The sequence below is a fragment of the Parasteatoda tepidariorum genome, chromosome 5 (assembly GCF_982258835.1).
Source record: "Parasteatoda tepidariorum strain Cologne lab strain chromosome 5, Ptep-v5.0, whole genome shotgun sequence".
Classification (NCBI taxonomy): domain Eukaryota; kingdom Metazoa; phylum Arthropoda; class Arachnida; order Araneae; family Theridiidae; genus Parasteatoda; species Parasteatoda tepidariorum.
In genome coordinates this window covers 48,919,107-48,933,099 of record NC_141759.1, presented here as the reverse complement: position 1 = coordinate 48,933,099, position 13,993 = coordinate 48,919,107, and the positions used below count along the sequence as shown (strand labels likewise).

General features: G+C 28.0%; 1 protein-coding gene across 13 annotated transcripts in view; it reads right to left on the bottom strand.

Annotated features, from left to right (window-relative positions):
* The window catches only part of LOC107456108 (retinaldehyde-binding protein 1), a 54,723-nt gene that overhangs the window by 31,996 nt on the left and 8,734 nt on the right, over nucleotides 1-13,993 (bottom strand). Inside the window, exon 1 of one of the 13 annotated variants that reach the window (XM_087163815.1) lies at nucleotides 8,737-8,878. The exons of 2 other annotated variants lie outside the window; for them this stretch is intronic. The gene's annotated coding sequence lies outside the window, so the exon portion shown is untranslated. Of the gene's footprint in view, nucleotides 1-648; nucleotides 784-4,204; nucleotides 4,683-5,781; nucleotides 6,175-8,544; nucleotides 8,690-8,736; nucleotides 8,879-13,993 lie in introns of those variants that run through there. 10 more of the 13 variants (XM_087163819.1, XM_087163816.1, XM_087163825.1 and 7 more) reach the window with 10 other exon arrangements.

Below are 13,993 nucleotides of genomic sequence, written 5' to 3'. Positions count from 1 at the left end.
TATTAATTACCGGAAAAAACAAGTCATACGAGTAAAATCCACCACACCTAGTCAAATTAGTAATCAGCTGAGACTACTTAAAAAACACTTAGGAATTAATTTGGGCTCTAGCCAACTAATTTCGTAAAGACAGGTAAAAATATAGCTATTGTTCTAGTAAATAACATTTAACATCTTGAAGCAATTAATTTTTATATAAATATTGAAGAAGAATAAAATATTTAAAACATATTTTAAAGGGGACAGTGCTGACAGAGACAGAAGTGACAAAATCCAGAGAAAAAAAAGTTATGGTAATTTTTTTAAAAAATAAACTAGCTCTTAGAAGTATTATGAATTTAAAAATATAAATTAATCTAATCTATTAAAATAAAGCAATAAAGATAAAGGGGGTAATAACTCATTTTAATTTTAAATATATTTTTATGTGGAAATGTTTAGCTTTTAGCTAATAAAAATTGTTGAAAAAGGTTTTAAAAAAAAGCTTTCCGGACTTAAAACTCTTTTGAATTATAAAATCATTTAACAACAAAAATTTCGGGGAAAATCCTAAAAATGAATGCTGCATTTTTTTCTTGCTAAAAGAGCATAATTAGCACGATTATTTATTCAGCACAATTTATAAAGAAAATCTAAGTTACTTTTTACCAAAGCATTATCCAAGGAACGAAAGTAAACAAAGCTTCTTTCCTTCAATATAAAAAATTACATTTACATGCTTTTGTTAATATCAAAGCATTATCTGAGACCTTTGGAATACGCTATGGCATAACACTTTATGTCAACAATGCTTATCAATACATTGTCTGGCAATCAATATTGAATTTTTCTCAAACCGTTTTAATTTAAATAAATTTAATTTTTAATGCTTGAATGATCTAGTGAGGGGAAAGGAATAAAATACATAATGGCATAACACTTTTTCCCAACAAAGTTTGCCAATACACTGTCTTACAATCTATATTAAGACCGTTTTAATTTAATTTAATTTAATTTAATTTAATTTAATTTAATTTAATTTAATTTAATTTTTAATGCTTAAACTCACCAGTAAGGGGTAATGAATATAATATTATATGATATAACACGTTATCTCAACAATGTTTATCCATACATTGTCATACAATCAATATTGGATTTTAAGACCATTTTAATTTAATTAAATTTAATTTTTAATGCTACAATGATCCAGTGAGGGGAAAGGAATAAAATACATAATGACATAACACTTTATCCCAACAAAGTTTGTTAATACACTGTCTTACAATCTATATTAAGACCGTTTTAATTTAATTAAATTTAATTTATAGTGCTTAAACGCACTAGTAAGGGGTAATGAATATAATATTCTATGACATAACACGTTATCTCAGCAATGTTTATCCATACATTGTCATACAATCAATATTGAATTTTTTAAGACCATTTTAATTTTATTTTTAATGCTTCAATGATCTAGTGAGGGGAAATTAATAAAATACATAATGACATAACACTTTATCCCAACAAAGTTTGTCAATACACTGTCTTACAATCCAAATAAGAACCGTTTTAATTTAATTAAATTTAATTTTTAATGCTTAAGCGCACTAGTAAGGGATAATGAATATAATATTCTATGATATAACACGTTATCTCCACAATGTTTGTCCATACATTGTCATACAATCAATATTGGATTTTTTAAGACCATTTTAATTTAATTAAATTTAATTTTTAATGCTTCAATGATCTAGTGAGGGGAAAGGAATAAAATACATAATGACATAACACTTTATCCCAACAAAGTTTGCCAATACCCTGTCTGACAATCTGTATTAAGACCGTTTCAATTTCAATAAATTTAATTTTTAATGCTTAAACGCAGGTGTAAGTGGTAATGAATATAATATTCCATGATATAACACGTTATCTCAGCAATGTTTGTCCATACATTGTGATACAATCAATATAGGATTTTTTAAGACCATTTTAATTAAATTAAATTTTTAATACTTAAACACACTAGTGAGAGGAAATGAATGTATTTTTATTATTCACCACAAAACAGCAAATGTTCTGAAGAAATAATTAGTTCTAGTATCTATTCTAATTCTAGTTCTAATTTCAATTTTCAATGTAAATATGGATTTAAGAGGTTTATCCTTTTTTAAATCAATATGAAATTAAACATTGTGTTGGAAATTTTATATTACCAATATTATAACCGTATATATATACCGTGTATGAGTCGACTCTGCAACCCCCAAAATTTCACGAAACTCGAAAGGTCGACATATACACCAGTTATAAAATCAGATATTCTTTGATCTTGAAATATCGATCCATTATAAACAATGAGATAAAGTCTATCAATTTACCCTTTTCAAAAACTATTTTACTTTTCGATTTACAATTCATTTTGCATTTTCTTTAATTGTAAAGATTTTTTTTTAGAAACACTACTTCAAATTATATTCAGAAAGAGAAAAGTTTTAATCGCAGTGGCTAAATAGGAAGTTCTGCTCCCGTCTCACATCAATCGCATTGAAGACACAAAATATCATCAGAGGAAGACGAATCATGGGTTAGAATCACCTTGCTGTCTGGCTAACAGTGGGTGGTTTCGTGGTTTCTCATCAAACAACGAAACAGGAACGAACCAAACATAAAATCACGAAGGCTAGTTTGCCTTAATCCAGAAGTTCTCTTGTCTTGGGCTCAAAATTACAAAGCTATGGAACTGAACACGAGTTTTTACGAGTGTCTATTTTATTCAACACAAGTTCACATTTCAAAAAAATAAAATGCAATGAAAACTTCTAAAACATCTGAGTCCCACAAAAAAAATCGTCTTCACTCCCATCTAAGGAATTCGAAATTCTACACATTCTAAAAGATTTCAAATATACATTTGAATCCACATTTGACCACCAATATCATTTGATAAATGGCTTCCATAAAAATAATAATCGACTTAGTGACAGCAGTCGACCTATACACCCGACAAACCAGAAATTATTTCGCATTCAAAAAGAGGGTTCGACTTGTGCACCGAAATATACAGTATGTATTGGCAATATAATATTATTTACAGTAATATATATACTGTACTGAAAGAAATATTAAATATTGTCTCTTTTTGTTTCAGTAAAAAATATAAATGTGTTTTGTGGTTCTACAAAAAAGCAATGCTCCTTCAATATTTGTAGCAATTTTTGTAAATTTTCTTTTCAACTTTTAATAGAAGAAGCTCTAATTTATCGGTAAAATTAATGAAAAATTAATTAATAATTTATTAATTTTATTATGATATAGTATTTAGTATATCATAGTAGTTATTTACAATACTGTGTACTGAAAACAATGTTAAATATTGTCCCTTTTTGTTTCAGTAAAATCTATAAATGTGTTTTGTGGTTCTTCAAGTCTACAGAAAAGCCATGTTCTTTCAATATTTGCAGCGATTTTTTTTTTTAAGTTTCAACTTTTAATTGAAGAAGTTCAGATTTGTTAGTAAAATTAATGAAAAATTAATTAATAATTTATTAATTTTATTATGACGTAGTAAAATAGATCAATTATATTAAAGTAATATACTTTATTGCATCATTAAAAACTAACATTCCTTTTAAATTATTGCATAATATTTTGTTAATAATTAATTAAAATTATATTTTAATTATTTTAAAATAACATAAATATTTCATTTTATTAATAAAATATCAATTTTTTTTTTAATTTTCAAATAGATTTAAGATTTTTTTGCAAAGTTCATTGAAGAAAAACTTTTAACTTATGAGACCTCCGTTTTATAGTAAATATAATTATGATTAATTATTTAATTAATCCTTTATCAATTTTGTTGTAATGAAATAAATTATACTATTATTATTATATTAATATAATTTACTTTTTTGCTTAGAACAATATTTTATTTTTGAAGAAAAAAAAATTTTCATTATTAAAATTATTAAAGTAAAATTATAAAATTAATAAAGTAAAATTATAAAATTAATAAAGTGAAATTATAAAATTAATAAAGTAAATTATAAAATTAATAAAGTAAATTATAAAATTAATAAAGTAAAATTATAAAATTAATAAAGTACCATTTAAAAATCAAGCAAAATATTCAAGATGTAAAACGATACTAACAGAGAGAGATTTTTGACAATATTATCACATAAACATTAAGAAACTATGACATATTTGTAAAACTTACTTCTATACCAGATAAATTCGAAGATGTCAAGATGCGTGTCAAAACTTAAAGCACTTTATATCATTTAAAGGGAAACTATTAAAAGTATTAAACCCTTATTAAGAACATGTTGAAAGCGCAAGGAAAGTAAATGTTTTAATTTCGGAAAGGTGCATCTTACTTTCGTCATTAAAGATACATCTTGAAGGTCACAACAAACCTGATTTTCTTACACCTTAATGATCAATTAAGAAACTTGACGACACCAACAAAAAAAAATACGTTTTACTCAATTCAGTAGAATCGTTCTAAGATTCAATTTGAATTCACTTGACTAAATTAAAGCCTCTAGTTTTCTACCACTTATTTTAAATAATTCTATCAATTATACATTTACCTTTATTTTTAAAAAAGCCAATATAGTATGCTTCTAAAAGTAATTTCATAGCAACAGTTTCTCTTTTATTGCTCAGTCAGTTTAAAAAAAAAAAAACACTATGATAAAAGTGGTAAAACTTCTTACTCCCAGCGGGGCAAATCTAAACATACTGGTTTATTGCAAAAAAAAAGCGGCCCTAGCATTCGAAGAGTATCATTTTCTCGATTTAAAATTCTCAATGAATGTTAATATTGCTTTCAATCAGTGTTGACCATTAAAATACAATTTAATTTGAATTCTAAAGTTTTTTAATGTTTGGAAATCAATATGTTATTTTTATATTGCTAATAATGCATTTAATAACTCAAAATTTAATTAGTTTTAGTTTTGTTCCACACGAAATTTTAAAAAACGTATAAGTGTTTGTATATATATATATATATATATATATATATATATATATATATATATATATATATATATATATATATATATATATATATATATATATATATATATATATATATATATATATATATATATATATATATATATATATATGTCATATATGCACTTAAGTGAACAAATACTAGACTAAATCCTTTTGATTTTTATTAGTTTACTATTGTTATTTTATAATAATCATAATAAAAAATGCATTATGGGGGCACATATTTTTCTTAAATGCGCAACGGAACAATAAATTCGCTTAATTTTGTTAATCAAAATTAAAAATAAATTTTTTCTTCGTCAAAATAAATTATTCATAATATTTATAAGGAATTAACATATTGAATGTCTATCAATTACTTTTCTTTCTATATGTATCTTCAGAATCCATTTAAATTTTAAGTCATTATGAATCAATTTCAAAATCACAAGCAGTCAATGATTTTATAAATAATAGGAAAAATGTAGCTTGTAGGGCTATGTAGCTCCTGTAAAATAATTTGAATAATAATAATCATAGTTAGAGGTTACATGAGAATCACGAAAATTTTTCAAATAGCTGGACGGTAAAAGCTTGACAATAAAGTGTTCACTATCACAATTAAATTATTTTCATGATCTATCATCCTTGGTTCAACATTTCTTATCATCCTTGTGTTGGCTTTTTTTTTTCAACTACTTAGACATAAATATTTAACATTTGAATGAATAACAATTTCAGAAATGGCAACACAACAATCAAAGGTTCATTAAATACTTATTAACTTACGGAAGACTGCCTTCGTCGGTGTTTACATACATTCTCTGTGATACCTCGGCTCTCACTGCGCCCTTTTACGGTAAAGATTAAAGATTATGTAACTAATTAACACATGACAGAAAGCCTATCATCTAAGTGAATGCAATTCTTTCCTCCTATCCATCGTAGTGAGTTTAATTGTAATTAACTCCTTGTTTTTCTCAGTTTTTCACTCTGTTTAGAAATCAAAGTTGCTCCCATATTAAATATCGGTGTAAAATCATCCTTAAGGAAGATTTTTTAAATAAAAATAATCACAGTATCAGCACGAAGGCGAACCTCGAAACTATTTCAGTGCCAGCCTGTCAGCAATGAAATTCTATCTCAGTTATTCTCATCTTTTTTACCACTCAACAGAAGGTTGCAATTACAGAAAACACTTAGCACAATATACGCATCTTGTTTCTGTTTATCGACCCTGAACCATACTCAAGCCCTTGGCCTTTTCTATTAAGAAGGATATCTCTGTAATCGGTCGCCAATAAAACTGATTTAGTTATCTACAATAATAATATGGCTTTAGAAACGGCTTTATGAATATGGCTTTATATATATGGCTTTAGAACGTTTACATTCTAGTATGCGGAAAAAAATCTGAAATATTTTAATAAATTTTCATTGCTTAAAAATTTATAAAATAGAGATATTCCTGACTGAGAATAGTAATTACTAGAGCCCGGATTTTGATGACCTAAAAAATCTCAACTAATGCCCTTAAAAAGTGCAAAAAATGCCCTTAAAATGGGCAAAAAATGCCCTTAAAAATGCAAATTTTTCTAAAAAAAATGCCTTAAATAAAGCAAAAATATTGAATTAAAAAAATGTTTTGCTCTTTAAAATTATTATGAGTCATTTAAAAAATATAAAGCAATGCAATACTTGCTCTACGTTCATTAAAGTTTGAAATATATGTTTTATATCCTAAAATAACAAAAAAAAGGAAAATATATTGACACCAAAATATTTTTATTTTGTATAGAAACTTTAATGGATATAACAACTTCCATCTCATAATATTACTAAATATCAGAATTACATTGGATTATTAAATGTTTTTTGGTAATTTGTGATGTAAACGAGCGTCTCTTGTCTGAAATTAAATTTTCATTACTGCAGAAGCTTTTTTCAACGTCTACTGATGTTATTAGGTGTGTACTTGAAAAAGACGGTCTCACTTACTGACAATTCTTCTTCAATTTGAAAAGATGTTGCTTCACCTGTTAATATCCTATAGATTTTCTTCATTGTTTGGAAACCAGTGTAATAATGAAAATTGATAAAAAATAATAAAAATTGGAAAAAATTAACAAAAAACTTTAAAAAATGCATTAAAATGCAAAACATGCCCCAAAATTTAAAGAAAAATGCCCTATAAATCTAAAAAAATGCTCTAGAAGACAAAAAATGTCCAAAAATGCAAAAAATGCAAAAAAATGCAAATGTCATCAAAATCCGGGCCTTAGTAATTACACTTGTTATATAAAGTATTAATTACGCATCGTATGTATTTTTAATCACACATACTTTTTAAGAGATAAGTTAGATATAAGAGACAGAGATAAGAGATAAGCCCAATTTAGTTTGTTTTTACTGCTTTATTTCTTTCATCGTATTTTTTTGAACTGATAAAAATAATATGATTTCTAATAGAAGCGTTAAATTAAAAAGTGTAGCTGAATACATTGGAAAGATTATTTTAATAAAATAAAAAGTTACACAGACAATTCGTGGTATAAAGTGCTTTGACCTTTTAAAACAAACTGATTAATCTAATATATTTTTTTACATATATCTAATTTCAAAATTAAGTAAGGCATTCCCGAAATAACAAGTTGTAAGCTAAGGGGTCATGGAGGTTAAGACTCTATAATTCAATGCCCAACAACATGATTAAAGCAATGCGATCTGCTCTACGCACAAGCCACCTTTACTCCCCAAACAAAATTGGTACTTATCGATCGGAAGTACGAAAGGAAAGTTTAAGCAGCTCTCAATCTTTCGCAATGAAAGCTCAGACTACTCAACCTTTTAAGAAAACTTATTTAAATATTACTTATTACAAATAAATAAAATGGACTGAATTCAACGCAGAAACTAACATTGTTTGAGAGCATTAATTAATTTTTAATATTCTTTCTTTTTAACTGAAAGCAGCTTAATCCGGTTAAAAAAATATAAATGTTTTTTTTTTAAATACAATGCAATTATTTTAGAATATGAAAAGAAGTTTAATTGTAAGATTAAGAAGCTCGAAGTTATACAGAATTAATAGATTGAAATTTTAAAAAAAAATTTTCACATAATTATATAGGAGTTCCGTGTGAAAACATAATCCTTAACATTTTAATCAAAGATCATTTTAACTTAATTTAATTCAGGATAAAATTCAATTTTAACACATTAATTCATTTCTAATATTTCTTCTAATAATTTAAAACAGTGTAATCCAATTTAAAACAGCATAAATGACTTTTCCTAAATAACCCGTAATTATTTTAGATCCTGTAATTATAAGCTTAAGAAATTTGAAATTAAACAGAAATACTAGTTCGAAATTTTCAAAAAATATTTTTCACGCAAAACTTCATAGTAGAGTTACACGTGAAAATATTTTTAGATCAAAAATTATATTAATTGCATTGAATTTCGAAATTAATTTCGTTTTGAAAATACTACAACATTTTTTTTTTCATTTCAATCAAAATTAAGAAAGAAACATAAAGAATTTTTTACCAAATACCTTTCAGTGATTCTAATAGTAAATATTAAATCAGACTTTTATCAATCAATAAAACACTAAAATAAAATACAAACATTCATTTTAATGAACACAAATATATTAGAAGATGTTTATTTATGCATAATTTTTGTTGAACTTAAAGTATTTTAAATTTAATCAGTAACACAAGATAAAAGTATGCGTACCCATGATTATAGATATTGATGCAAAATTTATCTAGTCCATATACTATACTTATCATCAGTAAATCTTTTTTAGAAGAAACCTTGACCTAATCTTCTATTTCCTCGAATGCCGATAAGTTCCGTGTTTTTCAAAAATATCTACTACATTGATAAAAAAAAAATATTTTAAACGTCCAATAAAAAAAATCGTTCGATAATGAAATGACGTAAATCAATTTATTTGGAAAAAAATATTTATTATGTGTTTAAGAACTGATTTTATCTCCAAAAAGCAGACAATAAAACAAATAAATTTGCAACCTTGCACTTTACCCAACCTTCCTGATACATATTGATAATGAACTTATTATTTTGAGCCTTGCTCATAATGCGTATGAAAAAAAATCGACAAAGTTTGAAAAAAAATGGATATTTTTCGAAGAGCAAGTTTAAAAAAAGAAGCTTGATATAAGTGTTTAAAGAAAAAACCCATAACTTTATATGCGTGCTTGAAAAGTTTGGCCTAGCTAAAAATGCGCGTTAAAGAAAATGGATAAGTTTGAAAAAAAATTGATATTTTTCGAAGAGCACGTTTAAAAAAAGAAGCTTGATATAAGTGTTTAAAGAAAAAACCCATAACTTTATATGCGTGCTTGAAAAGTTTGACCTAGCTAAAAATGCGCGTTAAAGAAAATGGATAAGTTTGAAAAAAAATTTATATTTTTCAAAATGCACGTTTAAGAAAAGGAGCTTGATGTGCGTGTTTTCAGAAGAAAAAAAAATCATAACTTAAAGTGCGTGCTTGAAAAGTTAGACCTAGCTAAAACTGCGTTTTAAAGAAAATGGACATGGTTTGAAAAAAAATTGATATTTTTCAAAAAGCACGTTTAAAAAAACAAGCTTGATACAAGTATTTGAAGAAGAAGAAAGCTGTATCTTAAAATGCGTGCATGAAAAATTAGAACTAGTTCAAGCTTCCGAAAATGGACATCGCTAAAAATGCTTGTTTGAAAAGCAGTGTTTAAAATATAAGTTTACTGTAATAGACACAGCTTAAGAACCGCAATTGAAAAATATAGATAAATCTCAAAAATAAACGCTAAAATGAGCGTGATTTCTCAAAAGTCTGAAAGAAAAAGGGCAGCTTGAAAAACTCGAAACTGCTCTAAAAGTGCGAGTCAGAAAATGAAGATAACTTGCTAAACCCGTTTGAAAAATAAATATAGCTAAAAATGAGGGCTTCAAAAATTGCTAAAAACGTGTTTTAGAAAATAAATATAGCTTGAAATGAGGGCTTCAAAGATTGTCAAAAAAGTGTTTTAGAAAATGAACATGGCTTGAAATTTGGATTAAAAGAATATAGATATTTAAGAACCGTTGTTAAACCGATCCAGTTGTGGGTTTACGACTACCAATGTTCAACTCTGTAGCTTAATAATTTTGAACCCAATCCAGAAGACAAGGAAACTCCTAGATCAATTATTGGGAGAAATTTACCTTCATAGGAAACATTTCCAGTGGAACTATCACGCATTTGTGTTACATGGAGAGAGAAACTACAAAAACCTCTCATGGTTAGCCTAACGGCTAGGAAACTAAAACTCATTATCCGTCTACCAGGATATTTTACATCAGCACTGTGGTTGATGCGAGGTGTTTGAGGAATTCGTATCGACCAGCTATTGTTGGGATTTGAACCCGGTTCCCCTCAGTGGAAGTTCACCTCTATCCCTTGAGCCAACACGGCAAATCAAAATTATGGAAACACTTCTATATTATCTCCATGAATAAAATTTTTCCTTCAATAGCAATTTTTTTGTAAAATTTTACATGGCAAAACTGTTGGCAGAATTTGAAAGATCACGCTTGAAGCTTTTAAAAATGGCGTTCTTTTTTACCCATGCAAAATTTGCATCGAGTGAAATAAACGAGGGAAGCTAAAAGCTGATTTATGAGTAAAAATGACATCATTTCTAAAAACTTCAAGCATGATTCTTCAAGATGTGCCAACAGAAATGCCCATTAAGCAATTTTTCTTTTAACAACAAAAGTAAGAACCCATGCAAAATTTGCCTCGATCGAAATAAACGAAGGAAGTTAAAAGCTGATTTATGGGTAAAATAGCATCATTTCTGAACGTTTCAAGCATGATCTTTCAGATTGTGACAACAGTTTTTCCAATGTAAGATCTTTCAAAACATTTATTGTTAAAAGAAAAATTTTTTACATGGAGATGGTAAACAATAGAACATTGATCTATTTCCATTATTTTACTCAACCCCTGTATATATCTCAAAATACACGTTTAAAAAATGGTCATAGCTTGATGAAAACATTTAAAGACAGAAGGACGCAGCTTTGAAAAACGTGATTAACGAGTTTGGCGCAATTCAAAATACGCGTTTAAAAAAAATAATCAGCTTTTAACTTTGGTCTTAATACAGCAACTAAATATCCACAGTTGTTTTTAAGTTTTTTTTTTTCTGGTGAACAAGGTTTTCTTAAAGTACGTGGCATTAGAAGGAAAGTAATTCGTACTTTAACTTCAAAATTTTATTCATTGTTTAGTATTAAATAGCTTTTTTTGTTATATATAGTCGCTTTAACGTGCGTTTTGAGCTTCGTCCAAAATAAAAATTTACTGCTGGTGATATGCATTAAGGCACATGAATATAAAGCAAAGTTACAATATTTTTTATGGTCTGCCACAGTTTGAAATAAAATAAAAATTTATGGACACGAGAAAAAAAAAAATTTTTTTTGTTTTAAAAATGTTATGCAACATTTCATTTATTCGAATATCTCTTGTATAGTAGAAGATTACAAAAGATATAATTTTACAGATTATAATATAATGATATAAATTAAATAGTTAAACAAAAATATTGTGCTTTTTTAAAAGTAAAATGACAGGCAACAGAAAGCACTATCCACTTCATATAAATATTTAGTAACACTTTAATCATAAGAAGTGTTTATCATACATATAAATAATTTTTAGTAGTCGGCGAGGAAGGGGTTAATCACAATTTTAAAATGTTACGTTTTTTCACTATCAGCAAAAAAAAAAAAAAAAAAGAACATGGATCAGCCTTAATACTTTTGAAAGGTTGGTCAGATTTTCATTCCGGAAAGAGATTTCGCAATATCTCCAGAAAGAAATCTTAAGATTTGCATAACAGTTAAGTGTTTAGCAGAATATATTTATATTGAGCAAAAAAACTTATTTTTTCTAAAGAAATAAAGCTTTTTTTTCATAGAATTTGGAGCCCCCAAGATAAGTGGTGGATAAAGTTTTAAAAATCATTTATAGTTCAGCTGCTATAAGGGTTCAAAAATTTGTTGCATCAATATTATTTCGATGAATCTCATTTTAAGAATTCATAATACGAAAATAATGCTTTCATAAAATGTTTTACGGCTTCGGCCAAAGACAAATATATATAATATAATAAGAAATTTAGGTAAAAAACATAATTTTTGCTAATTAATTTGATAATGATGAAAAAAGTTTAAATTGCAAGGTAAAAATATTTTTTATACTCAGTATTTTTAACTATTTTAAAACCTAAATTTTAATTTTTCAGGTCATTTTATTTTATAATTTTATAACCGTCGTTGAACAGTCGACCGAATTTCATGAGTTTACGACTACTAATGTTCAACTCCGTAGCCTTGTAATTTTGAACCCAATTCAGAAGACAAGGGAACTCCTAGATCGAGTATTGGGAGCAATTTGCTTTCGTGGAAGACTTTTTGATGGAGCTAACCCGCATTTGTGTTACATGGAGAGGAAGACCACGAGAACCTCCCACGGTCAGCCTGACGGCAATGGGACTCTAACCCATGATCCGTCTACCACTGAGGATACTTCACGTTAGCATTGTGGTCGGTGCAAGCCAAATCCGGAATTTGTATCGATCAGCCATTGTCGGAATTCTATATATATATATATATATATATATATATATATATATATATATATAAAAATCTCTTGTCACAGTTTTAGTGGTTAAACTCCTCCTAAACGGCTCGACCGATTTTGGCGAAATTTTATACGTATATTCAGTAGGTCTGAGAATAGGTTTATAACTAATTTTTTTTTCATTTTTTGGACAAATTTAACGTATATTTTAAATATATCTTTATTTAATCGTATTCGGATCCAAAAGAGACATAGAGACATGATAAATCAAAAGTAATATTCACGCACGTTGCAACAAGTCATATTAAACTTTAATACTTATGCTCACCCTTAAAAGAAGAGCATCAAACATATTTGCAAGTATGTGAATGAAGGCAGTGATATGGCAGTATTTCGAGTCGAAAATACTGCTCTTCCAGTGAATAACAACGACGAAATAACGCTGTACCAAATTGGCCGGTACATCAGCTCCAATGAAGCTGTTTGGCGTAACTTTGGATTCCCAATTCATGATCCAACCGTTAGTCATTTAGCCGTCCATCTTGAAAACGGTCAGAGCGTATATTTCACGAACGAGACCGCGATTGACCGAGCTATAAATCCACCAAAAACTACACTAACCGAATTTTTTTGAATTGTGTAATCGTGCGGATGCTTTTGGTGCCTTTGCACGGACATTACTCTACTCAGAAATACCACACTATTTCACATGGGCTCAAACAAAAAAAATGGACACCCTGCAAGCAAGGCACACCGATTGATGCATGTCCCGGTTTATTCAAATCAAACACCGTAGGGGAGAGTATTTACAGTCAATCCAAGGCAGACTGAGTGCTTTTATTTTCGACTGTTGTTGGCTAATGTCACCGGCTCATTGTCAATTCAAGATATACGTAAAGTCGATGGACATCAGCATCCAAAGTATAAAGATGCATGCTTTGCACTCGGCTTGATGGAAGACGACAACCCGTGGAAATGTATGCTTGCTAAAGCAGCATTGAACTGTACTGCAAAGCAAATTCGTCTACTATTTGCTATAGTATTAACTACATGTATCCGGGCACGTATAGGAACGTTATGGGATAATCACAAAGATTCGATGACTGATGACATACGGTATCAACATCGCACACGTTGCAACGATCTAACGATAGCATTCAGCTATGCTATGTGCAATGAAGCACAGATTGCTATTGAGGATCTTTGCATTACTATTGCGAACTTGCAACTCAGTCATTTCGGTATGCCTTCGCCAAATCGAAGTGCATCTGATTTATTAACCACTGACATGAATCGTGAACTTCAATACAATACGATAGAAATGGCAGCGATTGTTACTCGCAATGCTCCACT